Here is a 22,199-nt window from a genome sequence, read left to right on the forward strand (position 1 = left end):
TCTAAAAATGTTGATCTTATAGAAACAGAGATTAGATTGATGATTATCAGGGACTGGAGCGTGGGAGTCACTAGGAGATGTTGGTCAAAAGGTACAAACTAACTGTATGGTGACTAACATAATATAATAAAAAATCATTATTAAAAAAAAAAAGGTACAAACTAAGATGGACATATTTCGGGGATCTAACGTACAGCGGGTGACTACGGTTAACACGTCCTATATTGTGTACCAGAAAGTTGCTATGAGAGTAAAACTTAGATTTTATCAAACTACCACCACCACCACAATAAAATAGTAATTATGTTTGAAGGAGGTATTAACTAACCTTATTGGGGTAAATATTCCTAATACAGAAGGATATCAAATAATCACACTGTACATCTTAACACAATGTTACATGTCAGATATCTCAATACGGCTAGAATTTTTTTTTTTAATTATACAAGAACAAAAAATGTCTGTGTTAGTCTAGGATAAAGACATAGACCCTAAAGCAGGATTAGGTTTGCAAAGATTTTATTAGGGCAAATACCTCACCTTCTCAGGTACCACGCTGAGCAATTTTTTTACTCCTCTCTGTTTCTCACTCAAAAATCCCCGCAGTGAGTCACGAAGTCCTATCATTGTGTCAGCTCATCTCTTGTAACCATTCCCTGAAATTCCCCAAGTTCAAGTCTCTTCTCTCTTGCCTGCGTGGTTCAGTAGCTTCCTAACTGGTTTCCGCCCCTCTGATGTCTTGCCTCTGCAGTTTGGCCTTCTCAGCCAGGCTTATCTTCCTCAAATACCGGTGGGATCCCTCCTCTACCCTCTTCGAATCTTCCCAGGGGCTCCTCATTGCCTGGTGTTTGGATTCCTCTGCCTGTGGATTCCCTTGTTCCCCTGCTGGCCCTGCCCCTTCTTCCATCACACCTGCCCAGACTCTGCCCTTGTCAGCTGGGTAGCGCGCCTTGTGCCTCTGTGCCTTGGCTCATGAGGCTTCTTCAGTCTGTAAGTCTCTCCCCTGCCTTCTCTCTTATATATTACATTTTTATTCTTTAAGCCTCAGTCCAGGCTCCACCATCTTGGTGAAATCTTCGCTATGGAATCAGAATTACCTGTTCTTCTTAGCTTTTCTTTAAGTTCTGCTGTGCCGTGGTGCTTACGTTTTTTGTCTCTCCAGACTGCAAGCTGTTGAGCAAAGCGGCTACCATATCTTATTTGTCTCTGTATATAGAATAGTGATGAGCGTGTATTAGCATGTGATTCTGCTCATGTATTAGGTGTTCACTGAGGGTTTACTGGGTGAACAATTATCACCAGACTAGTGGATTTCTTTCTTTCTTTCTTTCTTTCTTTCTTTCTTTCTTTCTTTCTTTCTTTCTTTCTTTCTTTCTTTCTTTCTTTCTTTCTTTTTCTTTCTTTCTTTCTTTCTTTCCCTCCTCTCTTTCCTCCCTCCCTTTCTTCCCTCCCTTCTTTCTTTTCCTTCCTTCCTTCCTTCCTTCCTCCCTCCCTCCCTCCTTGTTTTCTTTCTTTCATTCATTCATTCTTTCTTTCCCCTTCCTCCCTTCCTTTTAATGTAGGGTCCACAACCAGCATGGAGCCCAACATGGGGCTTGAACTCATGACCCGTAGATTAAGACCTGAGCTGAGATCAAGAGTTAGCCACTTTACTGACTGAACCAGCACCCCAGCCTATTGGCTTTCTTTCCTGGGTGGTCCCACCACCAGCTTTAAGTCCCACCTGTCCAAAACAGATCATGATTCTGCCCTCCCCAAAGCTGGCTCTGCTTCCCAACTTCCTTAGTCCTGTCAGTTACTATTGAGTACCTGGGACCCCAACCCTCAGCCATCTTTGATTTGCTCTCTTTTCTCCTGTGATACCTGTAATCTCTAGGCCTTGCAGATTTTACCCCAAATATGATCAACATCTGCCTTTTCATGTCTGATAAATCTGTTCCTTATCACTTCATGCTCAGTTTATCTTGGTAGAATTTTACGTGGTCTCTTCAGGATTCCATCTTCATAGAAGTGTTTTGGGGTGGGTGTGTGCTGAGCCAGCCATAGAACAAAGAACACAGAGCTCTTGAGGACCACGAAACATGTCTACATTTCAGTGAGCATAGTTAGGGCTTCACTGTCAAAAAGTAGTTTTCATAAATTTTTTTGTCTTATCACAAGAGCAACACGTGTTCAGTGCAGAAAAATTTTAAAATATCAGCAGGAGAAAAGGAAGAAAATAAAAATGAGACACAATCCCAGCACACATACATTTTGGTGTAGCTCTCATATATATATATATAGATAGATAGATGATAGATAGATAGATAGATATTTTGGTAGGCATGTATGTGTCGTATGTGTGTGCGAATGTTCCACAGCCTTGGGTTGCATTTAGCTCTAAGTGGCAGAAGACCCAGCCACAGTGTCTTAAATGAATGGATGTTTATTTGTCTCACCTAGCATGAGTTCCGCAGAGAGAGCATAATTGCCAAGTTCAGTGGCTCATGATGTTAGTTCTGGATTCTCTGCAGTTCCCTTGGCCGCTTTTTAAGACCTAATGGTGGTTAAATGGCTGTGGTTCTGGCCATTTCCACTGCATTTACCGTGGGGAAGGTAGAAGGCGAAAGGCCGCACCTGGAGACGTTTGGCTGTGTTTCACCGGCCCGCGCTGTGTCACAGTCCGCTCCTAGCGCAAGCGAGACTGCGAAGGTGAGCCTTTAGCTTTGACGCCTTTACAGAACAGCAGGCAAACGGGAGAAGCCCGCAGTTCGTGTTGGGCGCATTGAACTTCAGTGTCTAGGCAGAGACAAGGATGCGTTCAGTCTCGTTGTCTGTAGTTAGGATGATTTTCTTAGGATAATTTCTAAATATATGGCTCAAAAGTTATAATCTGAAAAACAGGTTTAAAGAATTACTTCTCAACTGTGCTGATAGCAACGGTGATACATGGCTTTTATTCTGTATTAAACAAACCTGACTTCGGGATATAATCAAAGGTAGCCTTATTTTGTCTCTCATTGCCTTTTTAAATTTTATTGGGTAGGGGTGGGGGGATGAATTTCCCTTGCCTCTGATGACATTTGGGCAAGTCCCTGATTTTTCTACTCACTCGTAGGCAGCAGACGATCCAACGGTTATGTCAGTTGCAAACATGTTTGAGAAATTAGGAATATCTAGACCCCCAAATTAATCAAATCTCTGAATTTAATGAATATGGGATTGTGTCCTTCCCACAGCTGGACACTCACTGTGGCCGACCCCTCGCCAGAGCAGAGGCATGGCCTTCTTCTTTTGTCTGCTCTTCTGTCTGTACCCTGTAACTGCCCTTACTGACCCTGGGTGCTCCAGGAGGGACGAGAGGAGGAGAGGGAGCCAGGAGAGCTCTTCCTTGAACTGCTCTGTGTGTCCCACTCCCAGGCCTGGCAGATATTCTTAGCTGACTCTTTCTCATGGATGCTCTGGTGAGCTGCTTGGGAATGCCTCCTCCTGGGAGCCCCCCTGCTGCTCCCTTGATGCAGACCATGTCATTTCTCCCCTTCTGTGCTGGTCTCATTCTGGTTTTGTGATGTTTCTCCACATTTCTTCCTGCCCTTGGAGGCCTCACCCCCTCCCAGGCATCCTTTGGGGCAGGCTTTAAGATGGACCCAGCCTGGCTTTCCCACGTTGTCCACATCCCGTTCGTGTAAACCCTGGGGGTGCAGGCCAGTCCCATCTGTATGCTTTCTCTGGCTGCCACGTGCTCCCCAGTGTTCTCTACAGTACCCAGCGCCCCCCAAGTACTGGGATGGTCTTCATTGTCCTCGACTGGCCCCGTGGAAGCCCCCTCCCCAGGCTTGAGTTGACAGAAAGCACGTTCTCTTCCCTTCATGTGGCAGCGGCGTGTGGGGCTCACAGTATCTTAATTGTTTCTTCAAAATACTCGCTTCACAGATTCCCCCTTTCCTCTCTTCTCTCAAAATTGTATGTTCCCAAAGCAGATAAAGGCCTCTGGGTGGGGAGCTCAGGAGCCGTGAAGCTGGTTCCTCACCATCTCCTGTCAGTTCTGCATTGGAGCCTTGTCTTCGTCTGTTCGGGTTGTTCCCACGGAATATCACGGACTGAACGGTGTGCAAACAACACAAACTTATATCTCCCAGTTATGAAGGACGGGAAGTGCCACAGTCGAGGTGCCAGCAGATTTAGAATCTGGTGAGGGCCTGTGTTCTGGCTTATGGACGCTTGTCCTCTTTCTGTGTTCCCGTGGTGGAAGGGACAGGGGAGCTCTCTGGGGTGTCTTTTATAAGGAAACTAATCTCCTGTGTGGGGGCTCTGCTCTCATGACCTAATCACCTCCCCAAGGTCCCACTTCCAAACACCAGAGCATTATGGGTTAGGATATCAAGATCTGAATTGGAGGGGAGACGCACACGTTCAGTCTCTAGCAGGGCTCTCCTTCACTCGAGGTACTGTCTGAGATCTGTGGTACCAGGGTCTCGTTTGGAACAGACAGGAAAATTCCAGGAAAGCATCTCGTTTCAGATGAATGCAAGGCTGGACAGCTGGTGAACCTCTTGTCAAGGCTTCCCTAAAGTTGAGACAAAGGAAGTTCTTGCTCTTTCTAGAACTGAAAAAATAAAAAGCCAGCAATCGTCCTGCTAGTCATAAGTATGTATCACGATTTACATAACCCGAATGGCTGGGAGAGCTGAGAACTGGCTCATACAGGAGGTCAGGCAAATCCGTGCTAAGGAGTATAATGCTGCGAACTGTCACTGGCTATTTAAACTTCACAGGGAGTGCCTTCTGGAAGAGGCAGCTGGAATTGTTATGTTCCCTCAGAGAATAGAGTGTGATGGCTTCTCACACTTAAGGCTGTCCAAAATGCAAATGTAGTTTCCGCCCGGGGTGGCTTGGTGCTGGAGGGGCTGCTGAAAGCCCAGTAGCAGGTCTCTGCATCACAGAGATGTGATCTGGCCACGACTTGGGTAGCCACGGTGGAATTTGGGGAACTTGCTTCACGCTGCACAGAAACGCTGCCTGCGGGATTCTGGCTGACTGTGTGCTGGGGGCCTGGGGGAAGGGCAGTCTTTGTGCTGGGGGATGAAATCGGCTCCGTGTGGTGGCTCATATCCTGTTCCCTTGCTAGAAATCCTGTCCTGTTCTCCCTCCATCCAGGCGGCCTCGCCATCTTTGGAGCCTTGGCTCTGACCCCTTCCTCCGGTAAGCCCTCCTGATCCGTGCCTGCAAACCGCCTCTCCTCGAGGCCCTGCAGCAGCACTGCCCTTGCCTTCCTCGCGTTGTTGCCATGGACCCTGCGCGAGGGCATCCCTGCTGCTACCTTACGTGCCTTTTGGGAAGAGCTGACAATGCCCGCGTGCAAGGCAGGAGCCCAGGGCTCTCTCCTGAGACGCGCATTGAAAGAAGCCTCCCTGGGGCCAGGATCCCTGCTGTGGCATTTGTCCTTGTTCAAGAATGGAGCCCTGACCACTTCAGCTGGAAGGCTACCGATCTTTCCTTTCATTTCTTTGCCTTCAACAGATGTTAACCGAGCACTGTCTATGTGCCAGGCCCATGGCCAGACCCTAGGACACTTTATTTAGGAAGAGTCCAGTTTTGGGGGAAGCCTGGCATGTGTGTAGATGTCATGAGGGGGAGAATTCCGTTCACTCAGGTCTAAGGTGCTCTTTCTGTTAAGAGGAGCCCTCAGAGGCTCAAGCTGGACTGCTGTCCCCCAGGGGACGGCTGTGGCAAGGAGGGTCTCTCTCTCAGCTGAAGCAAGAGTGCTGGGGCGGAGAAGGCAGGCATCTTTAGGAACGGACAATATATCAGGGAGGGCGTGACAGCAGAGATTTTTGGCACTGGGAAGCTTTGAGGAGAAGGACGGATGTGCAGAGGGGATTTTTAGGAGCCTTTTCTGTGGATAGCGCAGTGTAATCCTTACCTCCTCCCAGCAGTGTCCTTTAAGGAAAACAGGGCAGATTTGGGGAATGGCGAGTACTTGGTGTGGCTGGGCTCGGAGCCCGTCAAGGTGGCTCTGGGGGTTGAGGTTAAGCAGGTGGCCTGGGCAGCTGGTCTCCACATCACAACCTGTGCTTCTCCCGATAGATGGATATCCTTTGGTTAGAATGTACTTTAGCAAAATGTATGCATCCTCAATAATTTTATTTCACTGTTTAATCTTTTTAATATAGTCCATTAGCTGATATTATTTCCCTTTTTTGCTTTTTATCTATAGTTTTGATTGTAGTACTGTTCTTTTATGATGCAATCCTACCGTTTATCTTGGCTGTCTTTTATCGTTCTCACATTTTAAGTGCGTGTGGTTAAATGCCTCAAATTTATTTTCCAGGGGCGCCTGGGTGGTGCAGTCGTTAAGCGTCTGCCTTCGGCTCAGGGCGTGATCCTGGCGTTATGGGATCGAGCCCCACATCAGGCTCCTCCACTATGAACCTGCTTCTTCCTCTCCCACTTCGCCTGCTTGTGTTCCCTCTCTCACTGGCTGTCTCTCTGTCAAATAAATAAATAAATAAATAAATAAATAAATAAAATCTTTAAAAAAAATTATTTTCCAGCATTTTTCAGTTTTGCTGGTATTACAGCATGTTTTAAGCTAATGTTTACTTGTGGCTTTTACTTTTTTACTTTTCCAAGACTGTTTTTGTCCTTTTGGCTTATTTCATCTTATTTCTGTCATCGATAGCTGTGCTGATGTCTGGCCTCATGTCAGACCTGCCTGTTCATTTTCCTGCAGTCCCTGGCAGTGCTGTGGGCAGAGCAGGTGGCCCTAAATCTTTGAGAGAGAGTGCCCGAATGCATGATTCATTCGTGTCTAGTCAGTCACCGGGTCCTGGCCATTGTACTTCCTGAATGTTTTAAATCCAGCCCTTTATCCGCCCTGCCACCGTGTCAGTCTAGGCCACCACCGTCTCTCACTTGGGTCCCCACACGGCCTCCTAACGGCTTCCTGTCCCCTCTTCCCTTCTCTCCAATCTGTTCGCCACCCTGCAGCACGGTGGTATTTTTAAAATGTAGAAAGAAAAAAAAATACAAACACACTCCCATTTATTTTTGGCTAATGAGCTAGGATATATAACATTTTTTAAAAAATCACAAGAAGACATGCTTCTGATTTAAAAAAGATTCATGTTCGTTTAAAAAACATTTCCACTCCGGAAAATTTCAAGCCTAGATGAAACGAGAGAGAATAGTATAACGAACGCCCATGTTCCCATCCCCTGACTTCAGCCACTGTCAGCCATTCACCATTTCCTCATCAACCCCCCTTTCTGTTGATTTTGTATTTTGCTTTAGTGACAACATTTTTGTATTTTTGTCAGTGTGATGATTCTTAAACACAGATGTGGACTTGTCACTGGCCTGCTGAAAGCCTTTCCGTGTCACTTGAGATCTGCGGGCTCAGGCGCTAACACCACAGTCTACACCCACTTATCAGCAGGCTCCTCTGTTTCCTCCTCACTCCCTCATTTCCTCCTCATTTCCTTACGGTCCCACGGAAGCCCTTGCTTTCCTCGAACTACCGTCCTCTCTCTCTGCTGGTAGGCCTGCACCCCTTCATCTGGGGTGTCTAGTTTCTCCCACCCCACCCTGTACCCCGTATGGCTCTCGTTTTCTTTTTATATCTGAGATCCAGCCTTCAAGGTCCTGAGCTCCAGGAAGCCATCCTGACTCTCCTTCTCTCTTTCCCCTGCTACCTTTTCCTCCTGCTGGAGAATTAATTCTACTCTTTTATGATTGCCTGTTTACATATTTATTTCCCTCCCAGTCTCTGAGCTCCTTGAGGGTAGGATGTTGATCCCCACCCCCTCACTTTTCATTATGGGAAGGAATGAACGAAGACGTATTTGATCTTGTCTTCCAGGATGTTCTGGCTGCCTGGGATTGGGATGCTCTGGACACCTCTCTGTTACCATTCACTGCACATGTCACCATTCATGGTCATTCACATGTCACTGTGCGTTGTGCTCAGCTCAGCCTAGGAGAACTGTGGTGAGTAGTGAGGGCAAGTCAAGGCATCTGTGGACCCACCCTCTCTGCTTTCCTGCCAGATCAGGGACTTTCTAGGTCATGAGAGTCCGTGCAGCGGCCAAGATGTAGATCTGCTTTGTGCCAGGGGCCCATCCTTGCCCGGGGATCCAGGGCCTGGGGCGTATCTGGGTCTGCATACGCTGGGGGTGACGGGCTCTTCATATAATTGTCCAAGGCTGCCCTCTGGAAGTTGGTCAGCAAGCCTGACAAGCAGCGCTCGGGGATCCATGGGATTGCTTTTTGTTAGAGGCATAAATGTCGGATTGCTTGCCTCTTCGGCCTTTGTGTAAGAATAGAGCGTGTTTCTTCCGTGGGCTGTATCTTATCCATTCGCCTTGCACACATATCTGGGTGGATTAGGTGAGCTCAGTGAATGGTCTCTCTGCTTCTTGAAGATAGGGCAGAGTTTTACACCCACACGTAATCTCTTTCTGAGAATATTATCCAAAAACTGGGTCATCTATTGTAAAGGAAATAAGGTAGTAATTAAATTTAACTGAAGTTCCAGTGCTGGTGGTTTCATTTTAGAGGGAGTACGCTGCCCTAATTACTTATTGGTGAGGTTACACTGGCTGTGTTTTTTTTTTTTTTTTCCTTGCAAGTGGTGGTGGTAGGTTGTATTCAATAAGTTAGATGATGATTTCTGGGCTTGAATTTTTAACTGGCAGAGTCTCACCTTCGAGGGCAAGTTCTGTTTCCTTGTGCCCTTTCCAGGTCCACCTGATGGAAGGCAGTTCCCCTGCGCAGTTGTTCGGCTCAGCCACCCAGGGGTAGCTTTTGGCACAAGAACCGTGTAGACAGACAAGACCAGGCTAAGAAAAGAAAGCAGCAATATGGGGTGGGTTCTTTGCACGTATGCAGTCAGTTGTCACAGCTGGTTGGGATATAAGTGGTCCACTGTCTCCCCCACTTTTTATTTTCTGATTGGAAAGGGTACAGGGAAGCAAGGCCTGTGGAAATCCAGCCCACTAATCAGGTGGCAGGGCTGGTAGGAGAACCCAGGTGTCAGGACTCACATTAAGGGAACTGCCACTTGTCACCTTTCCGTAGGGGAGCCTGAGGTCTGGGCAGCTGGGGACAGTGGGACTCCAGCTGGAATTGGGTGCCCAGGAAATGCTGCGTGAGTGCATGCTGAGTGACGGGGTTGGAACGGTTTGGCTGCACCCACCATATGTGGATTATATGGCCTTCTCACATTTCTTCTAGACTTGAGATCCATTTAGATCACTCAGAGTGACCAACCATCCATTTAGATCACCTGGGCAGCAGTCCCAAAGTGCTTGTGGATTACCACTTGCTTTCCACCTGCCCTTTACTCAGAGGTCTTCGACCAGAGGCCTCCTCCCTTACCCCTTCCTCTCCCTCCCCCATCTCTCCCTCACCCCTCCCTCCCCCTTTCCTCCCTCACTTTTCCCTCTCCCTCCCTTATCTCTCCCTCATCCCCCCATCTCTCCTTCACCCCTCCCCTCCCTTACTCCTCCCTCCTCCCTTCCTCCCTCTCCCTTTGCTTAACCAGTCCAGACAAATCAACTAAGTAAAGACCATTAAACTTCCCAGAGGTGCCTGTTCTTGTTTTCCTGTGGCTTCTTCACTGAGGACTACTATCATTAGTGTTTGTGAGGAAAACCTACTGTTAAACCTATAGCTTGCTATGTTTCTTTAAAAAAAAAAAATAATTTGTTCGGAAGGCTCACCAATATGGTTCATTGACTTTTTCTTAAGTACTTTTCCTACTGACTGACTCTTCCTCGATGAAGTGGTGCAGGGGACTGGGAAGCCAGCCCGGTGAAGTTGTTGTGTGTCTTTGTGTGGAAGTCGCCAGCTTCGTGGTGGGAACCTTGCCAAGGAGAATGACACCAGGGTTGTGCTTCAAAGCCCCATCTTGGCTTGGTGCATGTGAGGTTCTGGTAAAGCTGGACAATTTTTACGAGCAAGGAAAAAAAATCATAAACAGCAAAATAATAGCTCAGCTCCAGAGATTCCTTAAAGAGCAAAGAAGGATCCCACAGAGCACATCTGAGCTGGTTAATAAGGAAGCCAAGTACAATGGGTCCGTATATAACCTGCTCCCCCGTTCTATCAATATATAATTACCACATATTTTCCAATCTGCCCCTGAGAGATGTGGCAGGTAAAGTAGATTGAGAAGAAAATAATGGTGCTTGCTGCACAATATATTAGATTGATACCTGTTAATACTGGAGCAGGCTCCTTGCAGGATGACTGGAAAGCCCGGGATGCTCTCGGTACAGACCGAGGGACTGTTGAAGCTCTTTGCTCTTTTCAATACCTCCGTACACGTGGGTCTGTGCAGCATGCAGAGCATGGAAATTTATTGACTCCCTGTCTTAGGGGTTGGAGGTCTTATCAAACTCAACCAGGGGAAACCTAGGGGTTATGTGGAAAAACGGTTTGTCTCCACTTCCCTCCCCTGCCCCAGTGCCAGAGGCATTGTTGCAGGCTTTTTCTCCTCTGTTGGGGTTGGTGGGGGCCTTGGGAGGGGCCCTGTGGTGCTGGAGTTGGGGTCATGCATTTACCACCAGACCAAAACAGACTCCAAGCTGTTTTTCCCAGTTTCTTCTTTCCTTAAAAAAAGGTGCGGGGGGTGGGGGGCGCCTGAGTGGCTCAGTTGGTTGGGCCGTGATCCTGGGGTCCTCCGGGGATAGAGCCCCACATGGGGCTCCCTACTCAGCCTGGAGTCCACTTCTCCTTCTGCCCCTCCCCCTTGCTTGTGCACTCTCTCTCAAATAAATAAAATCTTAAAAAAAAAAAAGAATATTTGGAAAATGTAAATACATGAAATACAAGTATAGTTGCCGAAAATCTCACTATTTTTTCTCTTGCGTATGACCTTTTGGTCTCATAAAAATAATAGTAGACATATGTATTTTTATAATTACCATTAGTGTACACATACTTTCTGAAATTTTGATCTTTTCCCCCACGTGCTACATCACATTTCCCCCCTGCTTTTACCCAGTTTTCACACTAGTCATCTTAAATTAAGGCTACCTAACCTCTCATCATGATGGTAAGTCAGAATTTAAGTTAGCACAGATATGTCTCATGAGATGCCCAGCACAATGACTCCTGTTTATTAATTCATTTGTTTGTTTCTTCATTTATCAAACTAACACTTATCAGCCATGGGTTCTGTGCCAGCATTAGTAAGACATAGTCCTTGCCTTTAAGGAGTCCCCAGGCTAGAGACAGGCAAACTAAGGATGAGCATTAAAAGAAAACAGTTTTTCTACTCACAATACTTCTGACACCAAATGTGTGAGCAGTTTTCCTACACCAATCAGTTTCTGACTCTCTGGACACCAACTGGGTTTCCTACAAATCAATTCTGACACTACCCGGATTTAGCAGGGACCCCACAGGTTAAGGGCTCCGTTCCACAAGACTGTCCCCCCCTTCAGATGCCAATCACTACAACAGGCCTCCTGCACTTCTGACCGACTAGCTGTAAATTGAAGGTTCCCCCATTCCCGTTTTCAGGCTGGATAATTTGCTATAATTGCTCACAGAACTCCAGGAAACACTTACTTGCACTTACCAGTTTATTATAAAGGATACAACTCGAGTCAGTTGGAAGAGATGCACTGGGAGACGTGTGTGGCAAGGATTGGAGTTTGGAGCCCCCAGACCCTCTACTGGCATAGCACCTTCCCAGCACCTCAGGGTGTTCACCAACCTGGAAAGCTCTCTGAACCCCGTGGTTTAGAGTTTTTATCGAGGTTCCATTATGTAGGCACAGTTACTTAAATCAGCGTCCACTGGCTCCATCTTTAGCGCTTCTCCCTTCCCCCTTCCCTGGGGGTGCGGCTGAAAGTTCCAACCTTCTCATCACCTGGTTGGTTCCTCTGGCAAACAGCTCCCAGCTGCTAGGAGTCCCCTCATTAGCATAAACTCAGGTGTTTGAAAGAGGCTTATTATGAGTAACAAAGACACAACTCTTACTGCTACCACTCAGGAAATTTCAAAGGTTTCAGGAGTTCTGGGCCGTGAACCAGGGGCAGAGACCAAATCTGCTCTTTCTTACTGTGTCACAATATCACAGCCATCCGCATAGATGGATAGACCTGAGGCCAGCGCTCGGTACTCCCTGTAGGCTTGGGTCTGTGGTGTAAAGCGTGGAGGAATTCTCTCACCTGGAGTCCTCAGAGAAGGTCTTGGGGTGCTTGAGCTGGGCCTTGCCAGACAAGCGGGGGTTCAGCACACACAGGTCAGGGCAGCCTGTGAAGAGTGAGCGTGGCTCACTCCCACTACAGTGACTGTGTGCTTCGTGGTCCAAACTGGGCCGCTCCTGAGAGGGAAGGGGGGACAGCGGGTGCAATCCACGCCGGTTCCTGGCAAACCGGGTGTGTGGAATCCTCATCAGAACCGAGGTGTGCTAGAGCTGGAGGAGGGGCAGGGTTCGCTTGTAACGTGCAGCTTCAAGGCCACTGCCCTCCTCCTGACTGGTCAGAGCAGCCTGGGAATATGCATTTTAACAAGCGCCAGGTGTTTCCCTTGCAGTTCACGGGCTACTTTTTTTTAAAATGTAGGAGCCTTTTTAAGACTTCTCACTGTGGAAATCCTTGAGAGTAGATACAAAAGCAGAATAAAGAACCCCATATGTGTTCATCCGGCCCCAATAATTAGCAATACATTTTCGTAATGTTTCATCTTATCTCTATACCATTTTTTCTGTGTACAATCTATTTTAAGTTAGAGCATTTTAAAGCAATTTTCAGACATTATTTCACCCATATCCAATATGGACTTCTTTTTTGCACAACCGCAATACCATTATCACACCTAACAAAATTCACGATAATCTTTAATATCCTCTCACACTCCGTTGTTGAAATTTCCCTAATTGTCTCAAAAATGTCTCTTCAGAGTTGGTTTGTTAGTATCCAATAAAGACTCTCACACTGTTTTTGGTGGTAACATTTCTTAAGTCTGAGACTTTTTTTTTCGTAAGCCTGAGACTTTTTTTTTCTTTTTTTCCCCCCACGTTTTCACTGAAATTCCAGCTTGTTAACGTATAGTGCAATATGAGTTTCAGGTGTCGAATTTAGTGATTCATCACTCGCACACAACACCTGGTGCTCAGAGACTACTTTTTAAACCTGTGCTGTATACTTACTGAAGAAATGGGCCATGTGTCCTGTGCAGTTGCACAGGTCACATCTTGAGGAACATGAATCTAGACCCTCTTATTTAAGTTATCAATAGACTTTATTTCTGGAGAACTCTCCCTTGGACTTGGGGAGCCCCTTGCACAGACTGGCAGCCATCAGGGGTGAGAGGACTTCGCCATAAGTGAACAACATTTCTCAGGGGCACATTCATTTCATTGTTTATTCATTTTTTTCATCAGATAGTATTCCGATGTGGTGTTCACCCTCCAGGTTCAGCGATGTAAAAGAAAGTTCCTGTCTTCCAGGAGTGCCCAAGTGCCATCGAACCGGGTCAGTGAGGACAGTAAGGAGTCCTGGATGCTGGGTCTTACCCATACAGGGGAGAGCAAGAAGGTATGGAGAACTAGATATCCATTCCCCCATCTTTATGTATTTATTACCTTTTGACTTCATCATGACTTTGAAAACCATGAAAATGTTTATGGAAAGTAAAATAATACACAGCTGAGTCAGTACAGAGCTGACATTTTCCCTCCTATCCCTTTTCATCTCAGCTTTGGAAGTCATCGATATCAGCTGTGTGGTGTGTGTCCTTGAGCCAAGTCTTGTAAGCCGAGAGGGCCTTCTGCAGGTGGCCACGGGGCGCGAGGGCCTTTGGGAGGGTTCTGGCTGAGGAGGATTCGCTTGATCCTGGGGGCAGTGGGGAGCCCCTGAAGGATGCCGAGCTGGAAGGAGGCATGCTCAGATGTGTGCTGACAGACCTCTGTGGCCAAGTGTAGCCCAGGAGAGATAAGGAGAACCTGAGCTAGGCAAATAGAGAGGGGACACATGTGACCAAGGGGGTGAGGAGTGTCCTTTCCTTCCTGGGCACTCTCATGCTGGCCATCAGCTCCACTTGAGACGTTGTGCTAACCACATGTGTCCACTTAGTTTGCTCCTGCAGCCCTTGGGTGGGTTGGCAGAGGCTACTCGGAAGCACTGCTCTCAGCAGGGTTCTCAGTGGGGTGCAGGCCCAGCAGGGCCCATGATTATTAATTAGTGACAAAGGGGCATGGGGGGGAGTGGCAGCTTGTATGTGCCACTCTTGGCCGAGCTGCGGTGAAGGATGGTGGGGGGAGGGCCAGGTAGCTTGTGATACTCCAAGAGCTGAGGCAGCAGCAGCAGGGATAAAAGCATAAGCTTTGGGGTTGGAAATATCTGGGTTCAAATGCTGGCTTTACCACCTGTGTGATCTTGCACCAGTGAATGAACTCTTCTGACCTCCAGCTTGTGCGTCTGTGAAGTGGGATGGATGAAACCTGCCTCCGCCAACCCTCAGGATCGCAAAATGAGAGGATATGCCCAGGGCACTTAGCACAGTGCCAGGCACGTAGTGAGGCTGTGTGTTATGGCATTATCTCATGAGTCCCTCCCAAGGCTGTGAAGCAGGATGGTGTTGAGGTCTCATGGCCTCAGAAGGAGCCTGCCAAGTTGTTGAAGGTCAGGTAGCCAGGGGCCGCTGGGAATGGTTCCTGGATAATGCTAACTTTCCTCCTTTCTTACCCCCCCAAGGTTGGCTGTTGTTCTGCTTTTTTACTTTTTATTCCCTCCATTTGATCTTTGTTGTGCATTTTAATGGAATTTCACCCAGGGCAGGGCCTGGCTGCAAGGCTTGCATTTCATATTTGTCTGCCTGTCAATCCATCAGGCCCGACAGAGACGGGCACCCACCATGTGTCCCATTTAGCCCTTGGCCTGTTATGATCTATGCCGTGGTGCCCGAAGGGACACTGTATTTATAGCATCATGTGTGTTTGTCTCCTGACTTAACCTTGAAATGATGGCTTTAACTTATTTCATTGACCATGCCTGGGGAGCAGTTTGATGATTTTCCACATCCCTTTTCCACCCTGTTCCATTTCTCTGCAAATGATACCTCTCTGTCTCCAGGGAAGAACTCCATCCTCTCCATTCACTCACACCCTGATTGGAAACACAGCCTGTGGGGGTGGCAGGCTATCTGGGAGTAGAATGTGCCAGCAGTTCCTGGTCTGTTTTTCCTGAAGCAATTATGTGTGCATGGAATTGGGGACAGGAGGAACCTCTAAATTGCCATCTTTTTCCTTGGGAAGGAGGGGTGTCTGCCTGGTAATATTAAATCACTTGCTGTGGCTCCTTGCATGATTTTTTTTTTGGTGTTCAACTCTTTCTAGGCTATTACATCAGGGTCCTTGTTAGACCTGTCCACTTATATGTTAGGATTTGCTGGGACAGGGTTTGGTGGCCCAGATGTAGCTAGAGGGGAAGATGGAGGGGTTGCACAGCACGTTCTCTAGTGACCTCTTTCTTATATATATTTTTAAGATAATGTGTTGGTATGATGGTTGTTAAGACTATGTCGAAAACACCTTTGGGAAGCAGTGTGAAATAAGCAATTGAAACATCAATGGGCAGATGGTCAGGTGAGGAAAAAGGGTCATCTATGGGAGACACCATTTTTATGTGCTGATTCACCCCACCAACCAAGGGTGCAGGTGTGACTTGCTGCTGGCTCGTGCTCCCCGCCCACCCCTTTGCAAGTAACTGTGTTTCTTGGTGGTCTTTTACCCTTGTGTTTTTCTAAGTGTTGAGACCCGGTCAGCTGATTTTGCCTTTCCTTTCACAGAAGCTTGACTTGCACCTGACATTTTATGTAATCTTCATGTGCTGGAGAGGATGTACCGATAGACGGGGGAGGAAGGGCATGGGGGCTGGGAGAGGTGGGAGATCCAGCTCTGAGTATTGACAGTATGGTGTGGTGGTCTGTGCACATGGGCCGCTAAGTTTTGGGATAATATGTTACATGGCAGTGGATAACTATTCCAATGTCGGTTGAGTGACAGGATTTTCAGTCTCAGCCACACACCACACTCAGAAACAATACCCCATCACCTCCATCCAGGCCAAGGTCAACAATCCAAATTCCTTCCTCCTTCAGGGTTGGTTCTCCTTGGCAGTGGGGGGGTGGTGGTAGTGGTGCTCGATCAGTCAGGATAGGGTAGGTTACGCTGCAGTAACAAACAACTCCTACATTTTAGTGGTGTAATAACAAAGGTTAGATGGGCCCTTGTAGGTCACAGAGATGGCTCTGCTTTTATTGCAAGTACTCAGGGCCCCAAGTTGACCGAGAAGCTGTTGCCTAGAAATTTATTGGTCGTCACGTCAGAGGGAAAGCATTCTTGAGGATCTTGTACTGGTAATTAAGTGGTTCAGCTTAGAAGTGAAGGTGATCACAATATGCTGTCCCCAAATATTCTACTTTGGCATGAGGATTATTTTGAGCTCAAGGCACTTGAGAAACCGAAATAGAGGAGGAATTCTCTGCCCTCTGCCTTCCTGCCTGAAAGCAGGCGCGCATTTCCCTTTGTGAAGGTATCCGTCTTTTTCTTTTCAACTCCTGAAGAGACTAACTTTTAATCACTGTAGATGGCTCTTCACCACAGAGCTGGTACTGACTCAGTCTGCATAATGGCCTTACGAAAAAAACCTCGCCTTCTGTTAGTTTTCCCCATATCTTTACCTTATCACAACTTACTATCCCTAAAAGCCCAAACATCCTTTTCTACAGTCTCTCAGCCTTTGTTAAAATGGTCCGTATGCTCTCAAGCCCAGTTACTTTTTCGGTCTTCGCTTGTTTTCTGTGCAGCACCTATCTTTGGTCAGTTTAACTTGCAGTCTTCAGGTACTAAACATACGAGGGTAGAGAAAACATCTTTTTCCTCCCCTGAGGAAGTGACACCATGTCACTGACTACAACTAGTCCTATGGCCACACCTTGTGCCCACAAGTTTTACTAAGTGTATTTTATATGTCCGGCACTATAGCAATTGCTTGGTATAAATTGTCTCCTTCGTCTTTCCAACAGCCTTATGAAGTAGATATTATTATCATCTCTCCCATTTTACAAAGAGGGAAACTGAAATACGCAGAGGTTAAGTAACTTGCTGAAGGTGAGACAGTACGTGGTGGAACCTGGACTTAGACCCCAGGCTCCGTCGTTGGAGCTCAAGTTCCCGCCACCACAATTTGCTGCCTCTCTGATCGGAGGTAGAGCCATGAGAATCACCGAAGATGGTCTGGAACATTGAATCTCAATAGATGTATGGGTCAGCATCTTGGTATCTTTCCTCCAAGGAAACTCCTTGGTTTCTGTGCAAACTTGCTGAATTTTCTGCCCAGAGGCCTTCTAGCTTCACATATAAAGTGGTAAGGGGAGTGTGGTGGGTGCTGGGATGGCCATTATCAAATCCAAAAAATATTTTATGTTGCCAAACTTGAAACAACAGCCTATCACATTTATCTAGGGCCTACCATGCACCAGGCTTATTCCACGTCCATTACATTTATTCAGTCCTCATAACACTCCAGTGAGGTATAGGTGCTATTATTATTCCCATTTTACTGATAGGGAAATGGAGCTACAGAGAGGATAGGATACTCACCTGGGATCACATGACTGGTAGGTGGAGGGCCCAGCAAACCTGGAAAGGTATGGCATTGAAGAGTGTTCAGTGGATTAAATCCAGTGAATGGATTTTATTTTCTTGCCTAACCCTGTAACATGGTACCAGATGATTTTTTGGAGGGGGATCAGCTCTTTTATTAGATGTGTTTGCTTATTTTTTAATGTAGAGCCTGAGGTACCAGTAAGATGGACAAGGAGGAATTTGGAGATATGGAGGGAAATAGCCATTGAGGAAGACTCAAATTTTTAATAAAGGACACCTATTCTAATGTTTAGAGATGGAGTGTTTTGAACGTTTGTTGTCAACAAATTTTTTTTTTTTGGGGGGTCAACAAATGTTTTTAAGAACTTGAATACATATGGTTCTCTCACATGCGTTAAATGGCCCCTTTCCTATCTTACTTACTTTACTTTGCACTACCCATTAGGAAGGGGTGTACTGGGCACTGCTCAACCACAGCTGCCTCACTGCCCGGTTATCCTGAATTCTTATTTGATGGCTTTGGAATTAATGAAGTTGTTTATTGAAACATTTCAAAATTAAATAAAACTTGCAAGCACATGACGAAGAACTGTTCTTGTCCTGAAGCACTGATAGTAAGACTCTTTGCCCATGAATACTTGAGTTTGTTTTTCTAAAGCAAGAATATTCTCTTATATCAGTGGCTCTCAAAGCAGCATCAGTATTTCCTATTAATATGTTAGAGATGCAAATTCTTGAGCCCCATTCCAGACCCCCTGAATCAGAAATTCTGGAATGGAGTTCAGCTATCTGTATCGTAACAAATCTACTAGATGATTCTGACCAACATTCAAGATTATATACCACATAGTTTGTAGAGTATCCTATATTACCTCATCACAACCGTACAAATCAGGGAATTAATACTGGTACATTACCACGGTCTACTCCTCCCAGTCCATTTACATTCTGCCAGTGTCCCCAATTTTCATGTCCCTTATAGCGAAAGGATGACACCCAGACTCTCCCATTGCATTTATTTGTCATGTTCATTTAAAATACCCTTCAATTGGGAATAGTGCCCTAATCTCTTTTGGATTTTCGTAATCTTGACACCTTTGGAGATGACAGGCCAGTTATTTTGTAAAGTGTTCCTTGATTTGCATTTGTCTGACATTGCCTCATGATTTGACTCAGATTATGGACTCTTGCCAGATATCCCAGATGTGATGCTGAGTTTTTCTCATTGCATCCCATTAAGTGGTGCACAATTTCAATTTATTCTATATCTGATGATGTTTACTTTAGCTACTTGATTAAAGTGATGGCCATCGCTCTTCTCCACTATAAAGTTATTTTTTCTCTTTGTAATTAATAAGTATTTTGTGAAGAAAAATTTTGAGATTAGTTAAATTCACTGTTCTTTTTCAAACTCTTTCTTTCTCTCTTTCCTTCCTCCCTCCCTCATTCCTTCCTTCCCTTTTCTTTCTTTTCTTTCTTTCTTTCTTTCTTTCTCTCTCTCTCTCTCTCTCTCTCTCCATCCATCCATCCATCCATCCATCCATCCATCCATCCATCCATTTGTATGGGTATGGGACTCATAGATTTCTATTTTATTAATGGATTGTAATCTATTATTATCATTATTATGATGATCAAATTATCTTAGATTGGGCCAATGGAAACCCTTTCAGGGTCACTTCTTTGTCCTTTTGACACATCGCCATCATTTGTTGAGCCCTTCCATGCTTTCTGGTATAAGATGTTCCAGGCTTATCTTACATTTTCTTTGCCATGAGCCCTGGAATCAGCCATTTCTCTAAGGAACCTTAGTTTCATTTTGTTTTCGTTTTCGTTTTCCTTCCCTTCCCTTCCCTTCCCTTCCCTTCCCTTCCCTTCCCTTCTTTCCCTTTCCTTTCCTTTCCTTTCCTTTCCTTTCCTTTCCTTTCCTTTCCTTTCCTTTCCTTCCCTTTTTTCCTTTTTTTCCTTTCCTTTCCCTTTTCTTTTCTTTTCTTTTCTTTTCTTTTCTTTCTTTTCTTTTCAGTGGCAAATAGTATTTAGAAATCAAGATCCGGGTACTAGATGTGCTCATTACTCCTGGGATGTCACTACTTCCAGGCCTACTCACTAGACAGACTAGGGATTGTGTGCGTGTGTGTGTGTACGTGCATTTATACTTATGTTTGTTTTAATATCTGACTATACATACTGAAAACCATGAGTACACATTGATATCTTCAGTTCTAGTCCAACACCTAATTTTATTCTAGTTTTCTCCCTTTCTGTATTTGTAGCTCCTAGCTCTGATGGTGAGAGATCTGATTCTCACTATCTTTACTTTTTTATATATTTGATCAGCTTCCCTGTCTATATGATCAATTTCCCCTCACCACTGCTACCTACTGCCTACACAGACACCATCCCCATCCTCTTTGGACTTTGACACCTGTCTATACTTGCTGCTGCTCTAGGATGCACAGATGCCCCTCACCCAATCTGGGCTGTGATCCCCTTGTGGGCCACTTTCCTGTACAGATGATCTCTGTACCCAGCTCAGACTCTGATGCTTTGTGCTGGGCTGCCCCTCACATGTATCCATGGATGATCTTCTTGCTTAGCTCTAGCTCTGACACCCTGTGCTGCTGTCCTTCTTGCCCTACTCAGGCTCTGAAATTACACACTGGGCTGGACCACCAACCCTTCTCCATCTCTTATGAATGCCTTGCTTCTGCACCTGGCTTTCAACAAACCATCTAGGACTGTTTCCCTCCATCTTTTCCATCCTCTTTTCCCTCCCCTCCACATAAGGTTGCTTTCCTTTCCCTGGTAAGGTTCCAGTACCTCACTCTGGGCCAGTGCAAGTTCCTCCTTCACCCAGGACTTTTGGATTGAATTGTTCAGAAAGGAATGGGAAGGGGAAGAAGAAGAAAACACACTCAGGTTTGAATGTAGTTTTAAAATCAAGTTTTTTTTATCCATAATGCCAGTAGATTTACTTTTAGCATTTGTTTAGGCAGGGTACAAAGGCATTTCCATTTTTCTAAAAAGATTTTATTTATTTATTTTAGAGAGAGAGAGTGTGAGTGCATGAGCCAGGGGAGGGGTAGAGGGAGAGGCAGAGAATCCCAAGTAAACTCTGCACTGAGTGTGGAGCCTGACACAGGCTCAATCTCGCTACCGTGAGATCATGACCTGAGCTGAAACCAAGAGTTGGACACTTAACTGACTGAAGACCCCAAGGCATTTCCATTTTATCATAAAGCTTATGAGCTATGTACTTCCTTAAAATAATAATGTCTTTATTATATATATCAGATTTGTAGAGACATTCCAAATGTTTTTCCTGCTCAGGGAAGATTTGGCTAATATGATAGGATAGAAGCTTTTTTTTTTTTTTTTTTTTTTGGTCTCTGAGAATCTGTACAGTATTATTACTGTCATTATTTTTGTTGTTGATGTCATAGTTGGATTGTATCTGTATGTTTCCTGCATGTTTCTCACCCTCACTAGACTCACTAATATCTCTCTGACTTGTGTCTGGAGAGGTTTTCCCTTCCCCAGTGCTCAGATCTGTGGGCTTCGGTCACCACCCCCGAGGCAGCCACTAAGAGCTTAAAATGCAAAAGAAGCTGCTTATAAAATTGTCTGATGAAAGAGTTAGATGCAAGATTTGGAAGCAGGCTTACTGAATGAATTTTCCCATTTTTATAAGTTATGACTGAAATGGGAAAGAAGCGTGAGTAATTTGAAGGACTGAGGGAAGAGGAAAGAGTGGGAAACCCCCAAGCCTGGTTTGGAGGAGGAGGGATGGCATGACAGGTGGAGAACACCAGGGAATCCTGGGTTCGCTTAGTCAGCTATCCATCTTGTTATCATCAATAGCCAGTGGTTGGCTTCTTGTAGCCATGAATATCTGGGTCAAAGTGACACTTGCGTGGGCCATGGAGTTTCAGTCCAGTCTCTTTCCCTGCCCCAACCATAACTTGCTGCTGGTCATGGGCCACCGTATACCTTTGGGGATAGAGACTAGGGAAAATTCAGTCCTTGTGGGGTAGACATGGTGGTATGAAGAGAAACCCTTGTCTCTTGATCAAGATGGGGGCCGAGTGGTGTTTGGACGGAACCAGTGGAAAATTGTCCCTTGGGCCAAGACAGTGGTGAACTTGTACTCCCTGTTATATTATTGCTATTGTAGTACATGTATATAGAAATTAAAATATTAGTACAGAATGGTGTAGCATGAGTAATAAGATTCCCCTAACCCAATTCTGTTAATGTTATGAAAGCATAATTCTAAATAATAAACATAAACAGATGGTCCCTGAATTATGTGGCTTGACTTATGATTCTTTTAGTTTACAATGGCGTGAGAGTAATATGCATTCAGTAGAAACTGCACTTTGAATTTTGAATTTTTATCTTTTCCTGAGCTACTGATATATGTGGTAAGATACTTTCTCATGGTGCTGGACAGCAGCAGCAAACCACAGCTTCCAGTCTGCCATGATCACCAGGGTAAACAACTGATAGACTTAGAACCATTCTGTACCACACAGCCATTTTGTTTTTCTCTTTCAGTACAGTATTCAATAAATTATATGAAATATTCAACACT

At 45.6% G+C, this 22,199-nt stretch overlaps 1 long non-coding RNA gene across 2 annotated transcripts in view; it reads left to right on the forward strand.

Moving 5' to 3' along the window:
- LOC113263414 (uncharacterized) overlaps positions 1–22,199 on the forward strand; it is a 73,427-nt gene that overhangs the window by 11,830 nt on the left and 39,398 nt on the right. The window contains exon 1 of one of the 2 annotated variants that reach the window (XR_008961083.1): positions 13,444–13,532. The exons of the other annotated variant lie outside the window; for it this stretch is intronic. This is a non-coding gene — a long non-coding RNA (uncharacterized LOC113263414). Of the gene's footprint in view, positions 1–13,443; positions 13,533–22,199 lie in introns of those variants that run through there. 2 annotated transcript variants of the gene reach the window in all.

This window comes from Ursus arctos, unplaced genomic scaffold, assembly GCF_023065955.2.
Source record: "Ursus arctos isolate Adak ecotype North America unplaced genomic scaffold, UrsArc2.0 scaffold_1, whole genome shotgun sequence".
Taxonomy (NCBI): domain Eukaryota; kingdom Metazoa; phylum Chordata; class Mammalia; order Carnivora; family Ursidae; genus Ursus; species Ursus arctos.